The sequence below is a fragment of the Pelodiscus sinensis genome, chromosome 1 (assembly GCF_049634645.1).
Source record: "Pelodiscus sinensis isolate JC-2024 chromosome 1, ASM4963464v1, whole genome shotgun sequence".
Taxonomy (NCBI): Eukaryota; Metazoa; Chordata; order Testudines; family Trionychidae; genus Pelodiscus; species Pelodiscus sinensis.
Genome location: NC_134711.1, coordinates 45,884,717 through 45,901,392, shown reverse-complemented (window position 1 = coordinate 45,901,392; position 16,676 = coordinate 45,884,717). Strand labels below are relative to the sequence as shown.

General features: G+C 50.3%; 1 long non-coding RNA gene across 5 annotated transcripts in view; it reads right to left on the bottom strand.

The window, feature by feature from the left end:
• The window catches only part of LOC102446925 (uncharacterized), a 54,907-nt gene that overhangs the window by 14,772 nt on the left and 23,459 nt on the right, over positions 1-16,676 (bottom strand). Inside the window, exon 1 of one of the 5 annotated variants that reach the window (XR_332044.4) lies at positions 12,901-13,536. The exons of the other annotated variants lie outside the window; for them this stretch is intronic. This is a non-coding gene — a long non-coding RNA (uncharacterized LOC102446925). Of the gene's footprint in view, positions 1-12,900; positions 13,537-16,676 lie in introns of those variants that run through there. 5 annotated transcript variants of the gene reach the window in all.

Genomic DNA, 16,676 nt, shown 5'->3' with positions numbered 1-16,676 from the left:
CTAGCTAGCCTATTCCATAGAGGAAAATATGGACATGCAGCTCCCAAGTTATAACTCTCAAGAGGCATTTTCAATCAAAATGTTTCTGTTTTCCACCAGGATTATTTTTTCCAAAATGCTGAAATTATCCAAGGGAAAAAACAAGCTTTAAACCAACAGTGTAACAATTTAAGTACACAATTCAGTAAGATTTAATATCTCCCATATTGGAGAAGTACAGTGTCCATAAGAGGCCAGGATCCCAAGAATTCACCTTATCCAAAACATGGCACCTTCAGTGCAAACTCCAGAGGAGTTAATTCAGAAATGACTCTGAGGAAACTCTGAGAAAACATATAAACTAACGGAAGGTGTGAAAACCTTTGATTTCTTTCTCAAGTAAGGGGGGATTCATTATAAATAGCTTGTTTTCTGTCCATATTAAGATAAATGAGTATCATGAGAGACAGGCCATCCCTAAGGGTGCCCAGGGCCCAGAACAACCTCCTGCCCACGTAACAGAGCCCACCCCTTCCCATCCTACCCCTGCTCTGTCCCCACCCACCGCATTCTGTCCTTTCACCCAAGTCCTGGCCCTGCTTTATCCCCAGCCTGCCCATTCCCACACCTGCTCCAACCCGTTGCCCGAAACCCCTTCCTCCAAGAAACATGAATTGGGGAATTATCTGGGGGCCTGGCATGGGAACAGTGAGGGGGGACCCCTGCTACCGCTCTGCACCAGACTTCCCAGGTAATCCCATGGGTCCCATCATAGGATGGTTGAGGTGACCACTGTGGAACCCCACAAAGCGGAACCCCACTCTGCTGATAGACAAAGAACTTCAGTGTCTGACTGGTAGTACTATCAGTGAGTTCTGAATCAATAGAGAAAATGAATATTTGTGACAGCATGGCCAGAAATTCAGAGAGCAAAGTAAAGTGACATCCTGATGCTCAGAAATGAGTGAAGCACCAAAAAGCAAAGGACTTTAGAGAGACTTCTAAACGAGTTGTATTCCTCAAACATCGGGAAATGTAATTGTTTATTGTTAGATTTATTGGCAGTTGTGAACTTTTAAAGCAAAGACCCAAGAGGGTGGACATTACCTAAGGGTTAGATTGCAGCATTCTAATGAATCTCTCAGCCTCGGAATTGTTGCTGCACAATGGCTTCAGCATTAAGGACACCACATTTCTCTAAATGATGTTTTGACATGATCAGACAGTACGTGAGGAGACTGATCAAAAGGAAGGCATGGCTTTGACTAGGAGATGTCTAAAAGCAGTGAAAATAAAGGAAAACTATTAAATTAGGTTCAAACCCACTCATCAGCGCACTGTTCAAGAACCTAGCGTGGGTGCTTAGTACTGGGGAGTACATGAGGGAAAGAGGAATCCCATCTGCAGTCAGACCAATATTGGGGTTTATAAGCAGGACTAAGACTTAGTCTTAGAACTGGTATAGGGATAGGGTAGAAGTGAAAGACAAGACTAAGGCCGCACTAGAAGTGAGGTTTCCTGCTACCCAGTGAAATCACCAACAGCTGGGCTAAGTGGCAGAATCTCAGAACACAGACGGGGGAAGTGAAAATCAAGACACAGCAGAGAAAACAGGAGCAGAGGTAATAGCAGCAGCAAGCAGCCAGTTGCAAATGTGGATGGCGGCGGCAGCAGCTCAACACCCCTTCTGCCTTCAGAGATGGAATGTGAACCCATGTGGATGCACGTCTAAACCCTGAGGCTGCGTCTAGACTGGCATGATTTTGCGGAAATACTTTTAACGGAAAACTTTTTCCGTTAAAAGTATTTCCGCAAAAGAGCGTCTATACTGGCAAGTGCCTTTGCGCAAAAGATTTGCTTTTGTGCAAAAGCATCTGTGCCCAGTATAGACACGGTTTTGCGCAAGAAAGCTCCGGCGGCCATTTTCGCCATCGGGGCTTTCTTACACAAAAAATTCCTGTCCCTGTCTATACTGGCCCTCTTGCACAAGAACACTTGTGCAAGAGGGCTTTTTCCCGAGCGGGAGCATCGGAGTTCTTGTGCAAGAACACTGACAATCTTACATTAGATCGTCAGTGCTCTTGCGCAAATTCTTGTGGCCGGTTTAGACAGCTGACAAGATTTTGCACAAAAGCAGCCACTTTTGCGCAAAATCTCGGCAGTCTAGATGCACCCTGAGTGTTTATTGACCAAGGACAACTTTGAGTGAACTGTAGAGGAAATAAAAGGGAGTGGCATGTTAAAAGGGCATTCATTTATCAGACTTGCACGCTGCAAGGTGGGAAATTGAGCCAAAGGTTACTGCCCAGCATACTGCGAGATGGATGTTTGCTTATGATTATGTGATTTTGAATCACAGCTGTGTTTTCACAAACCCTTTCCCTTCTATTTTGTTATACATAGACTCAGTGCTTGCGATTAGGGAAATGTCACCTCTTAGAACCACCCAGGATGGTGTTTCATTTTGCCAAGTTACTGGGTGAGGGCTTGAGCTAGTTCTGTTTTGCACTGTTAAGAGGCACCCCTAGATACTGAACCTGGCCCTTGTTGCTCCTAGCACCCCCTGGCAAAATGGTATCACCTGTATTAGGCAAAGGTGTGACATGTTCTGCAGAGATGTGTCTTAAAATGGCAGGCTGCAATGCTCTGACTCTTTTAGCTTTATTTTATCTCCAACTATGACACAAACCCTCCTACACTAGGTAGAAATCACTATAGCCCAGGCTGGGCTTTTTACAGAGCCATTAACATGTGGACATACAACATCTTTTTAAACATTTGTAAATATAAATTGACCTGGCTTCAGGCATGGCCAGAGGATGCGGGTGAGAAGTGTGGAGGAGACATGGTGAGCTAAGTTCCCTGTGAGCTGGGTGGCCACACAGCTGCCTATTTAGTGCCATGGAGGTGCTCAAGGAATCTGCCAGGGGACCTATAGCAAGAGGAGAGCTGCCCTGCCCCCAGTCGCAAGCTAGGCTGGCCTCCAACCTGCTGGGGCAGCCTGAACCCAGCCAGAGCAGACTGAAATGAGAGCGGCCACCCTAGCCCTGAACCCAACTGTAGCTGGGCCGATTGTCCCACAGGTCCAAACCTGCCGGGCAAGACAGGGGCACCTATCCTGCCTCCCCAGTCCTGGAGCTGCCATGGCATGGAGAATTGCCCTTCTCCCCAGCCCAAGTGCTGCTGAGGGGGGGTCCTCTCTCCTCGCAGTAGCCCCCTCAACCCAGCTTCACCTTTTAGCCTGCACCTCCAGCTGGAACCACCACACTCCTGTATCTCACCTCAGAGCCTCACACCCTGCCAGCATCTCTTGCACTCTAGTCTTCTGTCCCTGCCCTAAGCCCCTCATCGCCAGCTCCTCCCCAGAGCCCCCACTCTCAGCCAGAGCCCTCACACCCTTGTATCTCAACCCTCTGGCTCAGGCCTGAGCCTCCTCCCACATTTCATATCCCTCAGACCCACTTGCCACATTAATTTTATTTTGAGATGTATCACACATCACCTCCATATTTCTGCACAAAACAAAATTCATTCCACTCAGGGGAAGGGAAAATTAGAGGGAACATGGCTGGTGTAATATGAAGTGGACTGTCTGGAAGGGACATGGACTCAGTTAAAGGAACAAGTGGCATGGAACTCTGCTTCTTTGTCAAGAATCACAATGTTTAGTGTAGCGGTTGCAGAAAAGAACCCTATTTTCATGGGCCTCATAAGATTGGCTAGAGTGGGTCTCATCTCCTACTATTTAGTACACCAACCTGATTTGCACATTTAGTGTTCCCTAAACCCTCCCCTCCAAAAAAGGAAAATAGATTAGAAAAAACCTTCATTCTAATGGACTTAAAGTTGAAAATGTGTCCTTATTACACACTAACAACTGAACACCTTTCCTTACAAACAGTATTATATTCTACAGTCTTTTTTTTTAAGCCCAAATATTGGATGCTCCGAAAATGTGCAGAAAATAGAATAATAGAATCTTAGGGTGTATCTAGACTACTGAGTTTTGTCGAGGGTGGACTTTTGTCGACAAAACTATACCAGCGTCTACACTACCGCTGAGTTCTGTTGACATAACGTCGACAGAACTCAGCAGTTTTGTCGACGCTGGTATACCTCATTTTACGAGGCATAACACCTTCTGTCGACAGAGTTCTGTCGACAGAAGGTGTTATTGCCTGTAGGGTTGCGTCTAGCCTACAGGGTTCTGTCGACAAAGCAGTTTGCTTTGTCGACAGAACTCAATGTGTCTGGACGCTCTTTGTCGACAGAAGTTTTGTCGACAGATACTGTCAACAAAACTTCTGTGGACAAAACCCGGTAGTCTAGACGTACCCTTAGAAGATTAGGGTTGGAACAGAGACCTCGAGAGGTCATCGAGTCCAACCCTCTGTGAGGTGATAGGATAAGGGGTGGAAGTCTTGGAGGGTGGTCAGGGAGTAGGGGAGGCAGATAAGGGTAGGGATTCCAGGGTTGGCCAGGGGGCAGGAATACTAGGGGGTCAGGAAGAAAGGAGGTAAAATGGGGGACAGGTAATGGGACATAACTGGCTGTTTGGGAAGGCACAGACTTCCCTACCTGGCCCTCCATATAATTTCTATACCTGATGTGGCCCTCAGGCCATAAAGTTTGCCAACCCCTGGCTTAGCGCCATCCTTTTTGGAACCCCCTTTCAATAGTAGAAGGCTGCTATCTAATCCCCCCTCACTCTTCTCTTCTGTAGAATAAAAAAGCCCCGTTCCCTCACCTCTGTTCATAAGTCATGTGTCCCAGCCCCAAAAACATTTTTGTTGCCCTCCACTGGACTATCTCCAATTTGTCCATGTTCTTTCTGTCGTGGGAAGCCCAAAACCGGATACAGTACTCCAGATTTAATCTCACGAGTGCCGAATAGAAATGAATAATCATTTCCTTTGATCTGCTAGCAGTGCTATTACTAATGCCTTCTTGATAACAAGGGCACACTGTGAACTCATATCAGTAACTCATCCACTGTGATCCCCAATCTTTACTGTAGACCAATAGATCCCCGGCCTGTAGCGGTGATTGGGATTCTTCCATCCTAAGTGAAGGACTCAGCACTTGTCCCTGTTGAACCTCATCGGATTTCTTTTGGCCCAAACCTCCAATTTTTCTACGTCACTCTGGACTCTATATCTACCCGCCTGCATCTCCCCAGTTTAGTGTCATCTGGGAACATGAAGGTGCAATTCATCCCATAATCCAGAACATTAATGAAGATGTTGAACAAACCAACCCCTGGACCAACCCCTGGAACACTCCAGTTGATACTCAGTGCCAACTAAATATCAAAACATTGACTCTTGTGCCTAAAGATCTTGCCAGATTTCTATCCGCCTGATAGTCCATTTATCCAGCCATACTTCTTTAACTTTGCTGGCAAAGACTACTGTGGGTGACTGTATCAAAAGCTTTGCTAAAGTCAAGGTAGATAATTTCCACAACTTTTCTCATATCCATAGAGTCATTAATCTCATCATAGCAGGAAATCGGGTTGGTCAAGCATGACTTACCCTTGGTGAAGCCATGTTGGCTATTCATGATCACCTTCCTCTCCTCCAAGTGTTTCAAAATGGGATTCCTTGAGAATCTGCTCTATGTTTTTTCCACTGACTGAGGGGGGCCGTCTGGTCTGTAGTTCCTCAGATCCTCCTTCTTCCCCTTTTAAAAAATGGGCCCTATATTTGCTTTTTTCCAATCATCAAGGTCCTCCTCTGATCACCATAAGAACATAAGAACGGCCGTACTGGGTCAGACCAAAGGTCCATCTAGCCCAGTATCCTGTCTGCCGACAGTGGCCAACACCAGGTGCCACAGAGACGGTGGACCGAAGACAATGATCAAGCAATTTGTCTCCTGCCATCCTTCTGCAGCCTCTGACGAACAGAGGCCAGGGACACCATTTCTATCCCCTGGCTAATAGCCTTTTATGGACCTAACCTCCATGAAATTATCTAGCTTCTCTTTAAGTTTTCAGAGATAATGGCCAACGGCTCTGCAGTCACACCAGCAAACTGACCCAGCACTCTCAAATGCATTGTGTCTGGCCCCATGAACTTGAGCATATCCTGCTTTTCTTAACCTGTTCTTTCATCACTGAGGGCTGCTCACTTCCTTCCCATACTGTGTGCCCTGTGCAATAGTCTGAGAACTGTCTTTGTCGGTGAAGGCCGACAGAAAAAAAAAAAAAGCATTGACTACTTCAGCTTTTTCCATACCATCTGTTATTAGGTTGCCTCCCCCCCCATTCAGTAAGCGTATGTCTACACTACCCCGCTAGTTCGAACTAGCGGGGTAATGTAGGCATACCGCACTTGCAAATGAAGCCCGGGATTTGAATTTCCCGGGCTTCATTTGCATAAGCCGGGCGCCGCCATTTTTAAATCCCGGCTGGTTCGAACCCCGTGCCGCGCGGCTACACGCAGCACAAACTAGGTAGTTCGAACTAGGCTTCCTCATTCCACGAGGAGTAACGGTAGTTCGAACTAGGAAGCCTAGTTCGAACTACCTAGTTCGTGCCGCGTGTAGCCACGCGGCACGGGGTTCGAACCAGCCGGGATTTAAAAATGGCGGCGCCCAGCTTATGCAAATGAAGCCCGGGAAATTCAAATCCCAGGCTTCATTTGCAAGTGCGGTATGCCTACATTACCCTCCTAGTTTGAATTAGGAGGGTAGTGTAGACATACCCTAAGAGTCCTACACTTTATCTTCTTCTTATTGCTAACATACCTGCAGAAACCATTCTTCATATCTCTTGCTAGCTGCAACTCCAGTTGCATTTTGGCCTTCCTGATAACACCTTCCATGGCCGAGCAATGTTTTTATACTTCTCCCTACTCAGCTGTCCAAGTTCCTATTTTTGTAAGCTTTTTTTGTGTGTTTAAGCTCACTGAAGATGTATCTGGTAAGCCAAGTTATTGACCTTCCATATTTATTATTGTTTCTGTACATCAGGGTAGTACGTTCCTGGGTCCTCTATAAGGTTTCTTTAAAATATAGACTGCTGTCCTGGACCCTTTTGCCCTCATATTAACATCCCAGGAGATTCTGCCCTTCATTTCCCCAAAGGAATCAAAGTCTGCTTTTTTGAAGTCCAAGGTCCACATTCTGCTGCTCTCCTTTCCTCCTTTTGTCAGGATCCTGAACTCAACCATCTCATGGTCACTGCTGCCCAGGTTGCTACCCACTTCTACTTCCTCCATGAATTCTTCCCTGTTTGTGAGCAGCAGGTCAAGCGGAGCATGGCTCCTGGTTGGTTCCTCGAACATTTGCACCAAGAAGTTTTTTCCAACACTCTCCAAAAGCTTCCTGCATTTGCTATGCATTGTTACATTGCTCTCTCAGTGGATGTTAGGGTGATCAAAGTCATCCTCCCCATCCCCCATGAGGACCAGGGCCTGTGATCTGGAAACTTCTTTTAGTTGTCTGAAGAAAGCCTTGTCTACCTCAACTTTCTCATCTGGTGGTCTATAGCTGACACCCACCATGACATCACCCTTGTTGCTCCTGCCTATAAACTTAACCCAAAAACTCTCAACAGGCTTTTGCTTAGTTTCATAGTGGAGCTCTGAGCAGTTATACTGCTCTCATACATACACTGCAATTCTTCCACCTTTTCTCCCCCATCTGTCCTTCCTGAATAGTTTATGTCCATCCATGACAGTGCTCTAGTCACGTCCATTACCCCACCAAGTCTCTGTTATTCTAATGACATTATAATTCCTTGATTATGCCAGGACTTCCATTTCTTTCTGTTTGTTTCCCAGAAAGACATTCGTGTACAGGCACCTATGATAACTAGCTGATTGCCTTATTTTCTTAGTATGAATCAGGAGGCCTTCTCTGCTAAACCCTCTTCCTTGTATTTCCTTCCAGTATCCCATATCTCCACTTATCTCAGACGTTAGGTCACCAGCACCCAGTGAACTTAGTGTAAAGCTCTCCTCACTAGGGGTATGTCTACACTACCGCATCTGGAGTCTGGACACCAGCAGCAACTGGTGGGACTGCATCGTCCTGGAGTGCTGGGAAGACTGACAGTGGACCCAGAACTTCAGGATGAGAAGGGACAGCTTCCTGGAGCTCTGCGAGAGGCTCGCCCCTGCTCTGTGCAGAAGGGACACTCGCATGAGGCCCGCCATCCCCCTCCAGAAGCGGGTGGCCATCGCCCTCTGGAAGCTCTCCACACCGGACAGCTACCGATCCGTCGGGAACCAGTTCGGCGTGGGGTGATCCACCGTTGGTATGGCTCATGCAGGTATGGCAGTCGTCGGCCACTGCGCCGGGGGCGGGAGGGGGGCTGCAAGGAGGGGATGGGCTGCCCCAGGGGCAAAGGGGGGACGGGAGGAGGCAAAAGCGCCCCGCACCGGAGGGGTCGGTCTGTCCCGGCCGTACTACACGCCGCCAGGGGGATTGCTTCCGGGAGTGGGGTATGGGGCACGAATGCTCCCAGCCACCCGGGCGCCCCACTTATTGGCGCTTTGCTGTGTCTCTCCGCAGGTGGTCAGGGCCATCAACCGGGTGATGCTCCGCAGGGTGGTCCACCTCGCCGACCCGGACGCCGTCATCCGGGGATTCGGCGCCCTCGGCTTCCCTAACTGCGGGGGGGCCATCGACGGGACGCACATCCCCATCCGTGCCCTGGAACACCAGGCCTCCCGTTACGTGAACCACAAGGGGTACTTCTCCATGATCCTGCAGGCCGTGTGTGACCACCGGGGACAGTTCACAGACATTAATGTGGGCTGGTCCGGCAAAGCACACGACACCCGGGTGTACCGCAACTTCTTCGTGTGCCAGCGGCTGCAGGACAGGACCTTCTTCCCCGACCGCCACATCAGGGTCGGGGACGTGGACATGCCCGTGTGCCTGGTGGGGGATGCCGCCTACCCACTGCAGCCGTGGCTCATGAAGCCCTACACGGGGCACCTCAATCCCTCCCACCAGGCCTTCAATGCCAGGCTGACCAGGGCCTGCATCGTGGTGGAGGGGGCCTTCGGGCAACTGAAAGCCCACTTTTGATACCTCTTCACCCATCTGGACCTGGCCGAGCACAACATCCCTCTCGTGGTGGCAGCATGTTGTGTGCTCCACAATTTATGTGAGAGAAAGGGGGAGGCTTTCCTGCCAGCCTGGATGGCTGAGGCTGACCGCATGGCTGGCCACTACGGTCAGCCCCGCACTGCCGCCATCCGGGAAGCCCAGCAGGGGGCCGTCCGGATCCGGGAAGCCCTGCGGGAGAGCTTCCTGGTGGTGGAGGAGGACTGACCTCTACCTTGCATGCCCCACTGGGGCCTTCTTCCACCCTACCCCCCTTCCCCTTTCCCCTCCCTACCTATTGTCAAATAAAGACACCTGTTTTTCAAACAAAAACGTCTTTTTATTTAACATAACTGGGGTGGGGGGAGGGAGGGGAGAGGCTGGGAGAGGGGGAAGGGGGAAACCTGGGACGAGGGAGCTGGAAGGGGAGGGAAGGGAGGAAGGGAAAGGAAAGCTCAGGGGTGGGGGTCCGGCTGCCTCTCCTGTCTCGCAACACTGCGGGTCCGGGAGCGTCGGTGGGGAATGGTTGTGGAAGGTGGGGCAGGAGGGACGGGGGGTGTGGAGGAAGCGGGAGCAGGGGGAGCAGGAGCAGGATCCGGAGCAGGAGGAATTGGGAAGCGGTCAAGCAGGCTCTGGAGGTGGCCTCGCAGGGCATGGCCCTGCTCCTCCAGTGCCTCCAAGCTCCTCCAGCGCAGTCTCAGGTCCTCCTGGACCCAGTGGTCCTGGAGATGGAGCTGTTGCTCCAGGAACTGGAGGTGCTGCCTCTGGTAGTCCTCTTGGTTCCTAGCTCTCCTGCTGGCCCGGGCACGGGCGGCTGCTGCAGGCGGGGTGGTGCGCCCTGCAGGCCCAGGTGCTGCGGCTGTGGTGCAACAAGACCAGCGGTCAATTACCCCAGGGGGCCAGGTGTGTGAAACCCAGCTCCCCTCTGCAAGGCCAGGGCCCCTGCAGGATCCCCAGCTGCTGCTCCGTGGTGGGCAAGGCCCAGGCGCATGGTCCCTGGGCTCCCTCTCGCCCCAGCCCCCCGTACACATAAGGGGAGCATGATGGTACTCACAGGTGGACGCCTCCCCGGCCTCGGACGACACAGGCGAGCGGCTCTGTGGGGTGCCTCGGGGGTCCTGGGTCCTGGGCAGGCTGCCGGCAGGCTCCTGGCTCTCGGAGCCCTCCTCCTCCTCCTCCGTGTCTGGGAGCGGTCCCTCTGCCCCGGGGTCTATCACCTCCTGGGGGGCAGGGACAGCATGAGCCCCCAGGATGCGTTCCAGAGCCCGGAAGTGGGGGCACGCCTCCGGGTCGGCCCCTGGCAGGCAGGCCCGGGAGTAAGACTGCCGCACGTCCTTAATTTTACAGCGCACCTGCTCCCAGCTGCGCTGGTGGCCCCTGGCGGCCAGGCTGGCAGCCATACAGCCGTACACTGCCGCGTTCCTGTGGCTAGTGCGGAGATCGTGGACATTGGAGGCTTCCCCCCAAACCTCGATGAGGTCCACGATCTCCGCACTAGACCACGCAGGCGCCCGCCTCTTGTGGCCTCGGGCAGGCTCCTGGGAGCCGCCAAGCTGGTCCCGGGAAGAGGTGGAGGGGAGGGGGGCATCGGGTCGCTGGCTCATGGGGTGTCAGCTGCTGGGTGTGCTGGCACGGGTGCTGGCAGCCTTGCAACTGGCACAAACCCCGTAGCCAGCCCGTGCCCCTTTAAGGGCTCCGGGGCCGGGAGGGGGGCAGTAGAGTTTCCCTGGTGTTGGCCAGAGTGGCCACCAGGGAAAGCAGGGAAGGGCTAGCCTCCCACTAGTTTGAATTAAGGGGCTACACAGCCCTTAATTCGAACTAGTAAGTTTGAACTAGGCTTAATCCTCGTGGAATGAGGTTTACCTAGTTCGAACTAAGCGCTCCGTTAGTTCGAATTAAATTCGAACTAACGGAGCGCTAGTGTAGCGCCTATGAAAGTTAGTTCGAACTAACGTCCATTAGTTCAAACTAACTTTGTAGTGTAGACATACCCTAGGTTAGCAAGCCTGCCTGCGAAGATGCTCTTCCCTCTCTTTTTTATGTGGATCCCATCTCTTTCCTAACAATCCTTCTTCATGGAACAACATCCCCTGGTCAAAGAATCCGAAGCCCTCTCTCTGGGTATGTCTACACTACCCCGCTAGTTCAAACTAGCGGGGTAATGTATGCATCCCGCACTTGCTAATGAAGCCCGGGATTTGAATTTCCCGGGCTTCATTAGCATAAGCGGGGAGCCGCCATTTTTAAATCCCCGCTGCTTCGAACCCCGTGCAGCGCGGCTACACGGGGCTCGAACTAGGTAGTTCGGACTAGGTTCCTATTCCGAACTACCGTTACTCCTCGTGAAACGAGGTGTACCGGTAGTTCGGAATAGGCACCCTAGTCCGAACTACCTAGTTCGAGCCCCGTGTAGCCGCGCTGCACGGGGTTCGAAGCAGCGGGGATTTAAAAATGCCGGCTCCTCGCTTATGCTAATGAAGCCCGGGAAATTCAAATCCCGGGCTTCATTAGCAAGTGCGGTATGCATACATTACCCCGCTAGTTCGAACTAGCGGGGTAGTGTAGACATACCCTCTGATACCATCTCCACAAAAACACATTTACCTCCATAATTTGACAGTCCTCTGTGGACCTTTTCCCTCAACAGGGAAGATGGATGAGAACACAACTTGCGTCTCATAAACTCCCTTATCCTTCTTTCTAGAGCCACATAGTCTGCAGTGACCCACTCAAGGTCTTTCTTAGCAGTATAACTGGTACCCACATGGAAAAGTAGGAAAGGGTAACAGTCCAATGGCTTGATCAGTCTCAGCAGATACTCCGTCACATCCTGAATCCTAGCTCCAGGCAAACAGCAGACTTCTTGAGTTTCCTGGTACAGACGGCAGATAGATAATTCCGCACCCATTAGGAGGGAATCTCTGACCACCACCATGCATCTCTTCCTCTTGGGAGTGGTAATAATCCTGATCCTCTGAGGGGCCAAGGGGTTAAAATGTATAGAATTTCTATAAAAAAAATACTGGTCCCGGCTGCTGTTTGACCTTACACCCTTGAAAGGAATGGGATATTTGCAATTGACTACAATGGGAGCAGGATCAAACCCTTTGAATATTAACTCTCCTAAACCACAGTGTTCAGTCCTGTAGTGGAATTCTCTTCTTATGAGTAACATAAAAACCAAACTGTGCTTGTGTTTGACCCTACAATAACAAGCTGCAGAACTTGGAGGTAGAGAAGTGGGGGAGTATCTGTGTTTTCTGTCTGTTTCCCCATAGCTTCAGGGACATATCTAAATATAATACATATATGCACATAACCCTTTGTTGTTTGGCCACTAGAAGAGCAAGACACTTAGGCCAAATTGCTGGATATCCAGCTTTTTGGTTTTGAAATATTTTATTGATATTGACTTTAGATCTTGCCTAATTTACTTTAATTTGAGCAGGACCTGTACAGAAACCTGTTGCCTAGGTAACAAATGCTATACACCATAATAAGGCAAATTGCTGTTGAAATAAATAGTAATTACAGTTCTGGCTTTAGAAGTATTATCTTTCCCTTCATTTTAAATCATCTCCGATAAGATTCTAAATGCAAGCTTTGTTCACTCCATGGAAGATGGGGGTGGGGAAAACTTATTTCCCTTTGCTTCCTCCTTCTGCCCCATGATAGCAGCTCTAGTTGTATAAAATAGACATTTTTAAAACAATATTTATTTTCTCAAAGGTGCATCACTATAACCCATAAAACAGACAGTCGGAAGGAGCAGGTATTGAAATTATTCCTGTTTAATTTCACTTAAAAGAGCTGATTACAGAAAAACATCTTTAAATACAAATACATTCATACTTGACTTACCGCAGATTTTTCTCTCTCTTTTCCATGAAACCTACAGTCTTGTCCAGACAAGTGACTTTACATACCAATCCATGTTTATCAGAGATGGAATCTCTTCAGCATATATGGCTTTCCATGTATTTCTTCAATGATTTGCAGACAAGTTTGAGCTTGAAAGAAGGCAAGGAATACATAGCAATGTGATAGCAAATGCTTTTATATTTGTTTAGAAATAATTGCACTGGAAAAGCAAATAAGGGAAGAGAATTTGGGTGAGTACATTCCCTTTGGAAACCTATGTCTAAGTCTTAGCTCAAAACTGAAAAGTGTGAGCTCATCTCTTCCAATCCCCACATCACAAAGTTACCATTAGTACAGCTGACATTCTCGGCTGAGCAAGTGCCATGAACCAAGCACTGGAATAGCAAAGAATTGAAATGGCAGAGCTGTGTGGAGAAGCACTGATTTTAATGAATGCTAGTTCACTGACATTTTATAACTATGTAAATTACTGGTGTTTGGGACAGTGTAGCTGATATATAAAATTGCCCCATACTAAGTCCCAGGTTCAGTCTCTATCAGCATATCTGTAGAGCCCAAAAGGCAGTGGAAAGTTTGGCCTATTGTATGAGGAATAACCTGCCAAGAGGTCACACAAAGGGCTCTGCATCCTGAAAACTGTCTGAATTCCAACTGAGGGGCAGACAAACTCCGAACTGATTGCGAGTTCTGCTTAAAATTCACCATTTAAGTACTGTTATGAACTACTCATACACTCACAGGAGGAACAGGTAGTTTGATTTAGGGGCTTTAATTCGAAATACCCGGTCCCTGCTGTGTGTAGACACTGGCAGTTAGTCCAGACTTATAAATTTCAAAAATGGTGACCGGCTGGGAAGATGCAAATCAAGCGCAGGATATTTAAATCCCAGGCTTGATTTGCAACTTGGAATGCGTACGTACATTAGCCTCCCTAGTTCGAACTAGGGGGCTAGTGTAGACATACCCTTATTTACAAGGGTAAAGATTTATAATCTTAGATTTCAAAAGGATATAGATGCTGCTGTGGTATGAAAGCTTGGGGTATGTCTACACTACAGCACTAATTTGAACTAACTTAATTCGAATTAGTTAATTCGAACTAAGCTAATTCGAATTAGTGCATCTAGACCTAAAAACTAGTTCAAATTAGCATTTTGCTAATTCGAACTAGCATGTCCACATTGAGTGGACCCTGAACCGAGGTTAAGGATGGCCGGAAGCAGTGCCGGCAGAGCATCAGATTAGGACTTAGAGTGTGGAGCTGCTGTCTCAGGCTAGCCGAGGGCTGTGCTTAAAGGGACCCGACCCCCACCCCGGACAGACAGTTCTCAGGGGTTCCCCGCTTGCAAAGCTGACCTGGCTTGGAGTGCCCTGAGTGCCCACACTGGGCACATCACAGCACTCGGCCATCAGCCCGGCTACACTTGCCGCAGGCTGCCATCCGGGGAGCGGGGTCAATCGGGGGGCTGCAGAAGAGCTTCCACCCTGAGGAGCCCGCAGAGCTACCACAGTCCTCCCCATCGGGGGCTCGTACCCCATTCCTCCCTCACCTCCTTCCACTTACCCCTCCTTAGCCCCTCTTCTTGATGTACAAAATAAAGATAACGTCTCTTCCCAAATGGAATCTGTCTTTATTGAACAAAACTGGGGGAGACTGGGAAAAGGAGGTGGGAGAGGGGAAGAGAGAGGGTGGGAGAGGGGAGGGCAACTAAAATAATCAGGGGTTGGGAACAGGTCCCATATGAAGAGAGGCTAAAGAGACTGGGACTCTTCAGCTTAGAAAAGAGGAGACGGATGGGGGACAGGATAGAGGTCTCTAAAAGCAGGAGTTGGGTGGAGAAGGTGCATTCAGAAAAGTTCTTCATTAGTTCCCATAAAGAAGGACTAGAGGACACCAAAAGAAAGGAATGGGTAGCAGGCTTCAAACTAGTAACAGAAAGTTCTTCTTCACAAAGCAAAGAGTCAACCTGTGGAACTCCTTGCTGCAGGAGGCTGTGAAGGCTACAACTAGAACAGAGTTTAAAGGGAAGTGAGATCAAGTGATGGAGGTTGGGTCCATGGAGAGGTATTAGCCAAGGGGTAGGAGTGGTGTCCCTGCCCAAGGTTTGTGGAAGGCTAGAGAGGGATGGCACGAGACAAATGGCTTGGTCAGTGTCTTCGGTCCATCCCCTCCAGGGTCCCTAAGGTTGGCCGCTGTCGGCAGACAGGCTACTGGGCTAGATGGACCTTTGGTCTGACCCAGGACGGCCATTGTAAGCTCAGGGCTCAGGGTCAGGGGTATCAGTGGACCCCCTTGATTCTCTTGCACACCTGCTCCTGGGTGGCCAGGCTGGCAGCTCTCCTGCCCTAGACGGCCACTTTCCTGTGCCTAGTGCGGAGATCGTGGACGAGGTCCACCATGTCTGCACTAGCCCAGGTGGGTGCCCGCCTCTTGCGGTCCCGGGCAAGCTCCCGGGAGCCGCCAGCCTGGTCCCGGGAAGAGGGGGAGGGCTGGGTGGCAGCGGGTGGCTGGCTCGATCCGTGCCAGGTGCAGGGTCTGCTGGCTGGGTGCTGGCAGGCTTGCACCTGGCACAGGCACCGTAGCCAGCCCGTGCCCCTTTAAGGGGTCCGAGGCCGGGAGGGGGGCAATAGAGTTTCCCTGGTGTTGGCCAGAGTGGCCACCAGGGAAAGCTGGGGAGGGCTAGCCTCCCACTAGTTCGAATTAAGGGGCTACACACCCCTTAATTCGAACTAGTAAGTTCGAACTAGGCATAATCCTCGTAAAAGGAGGTTTTCCTAGTTCGAACTAAGCGCTCCGCTAGTTCGAATTAAGTTCAAACTAGCGGAGCGCTAGTGTAGCGCCTATCAAAGTTAATTCGAACTAACGTCTGTTAGTTCGAATTAACTTTGTAGTGTAGACATACCCCAAAAGACTTACCTGGGTATAGACCCGGGCAGGGAGGGAGGGCAGCACAAGCCTCTCACTGGAGCTTCCTGGGCCTAGCCCAGGGGCAAGACGGGGGCTGTGGAGGCCTCTCACCAGTGCTCCCCAGGCCCAGGGGCAGAGGGGAGGCCGTGCAAGCCATCCCCAATGTTGTTCCCCAGGCCCAACAGGGAAGGAGGAGTAGCACAGGCCAGCCCTGGTGGCATTCCCCAGGCTGCCCCAGGGAAGTCAGAGGGATGTGCAGGCCTGCTCCAATAGTACTCCTTGGACTGGACTGGACTGGGAAGGGGAGAGGAAGAAACTGCACAGGCCTGTCAGTTCAGCCACGTTGGGTGGCCTGGCAGTTCTGTGGGGAGCCACCTTTGGGTCCTGGTGGGGGGCAGTGCTCCAGGGGAGAGGCTGCAGTGATGGGATCAGTGGGGCTTCTCCCCCCGGTCTGGCACTGGGTGCTCGGACTATGGGGGAAGGGTAGTGGAACTATTTACCTGGGGTGGTAGCGTGTAAGGAGGCAAGCCCCAGCCCCAACTGGCCTCTCCCTTCCTGGTACAACTGCCCCAGTGGTCACTCTTCTATAGCTGACCCCTGTGCTCACCGCCCCCTGTGGTGACTGTGCAGTGCTACGTCCCTTCGATTAACCCCCTCCCTTTCCATGTTATGGAAAATAATCATATTCCAGGCACTTCCTGTTTTCCTGCCACTACCAAACCCTGACCTTGCTTTGAATTAGGATAAGAAAAAACTGCATACCAAATTTGTTGGCCATACCTGTTACTGTTTAGGAGGAGTTCTTGAAAAAATGGACTTGCAGATAGACCGATACCTCTTAGACAGA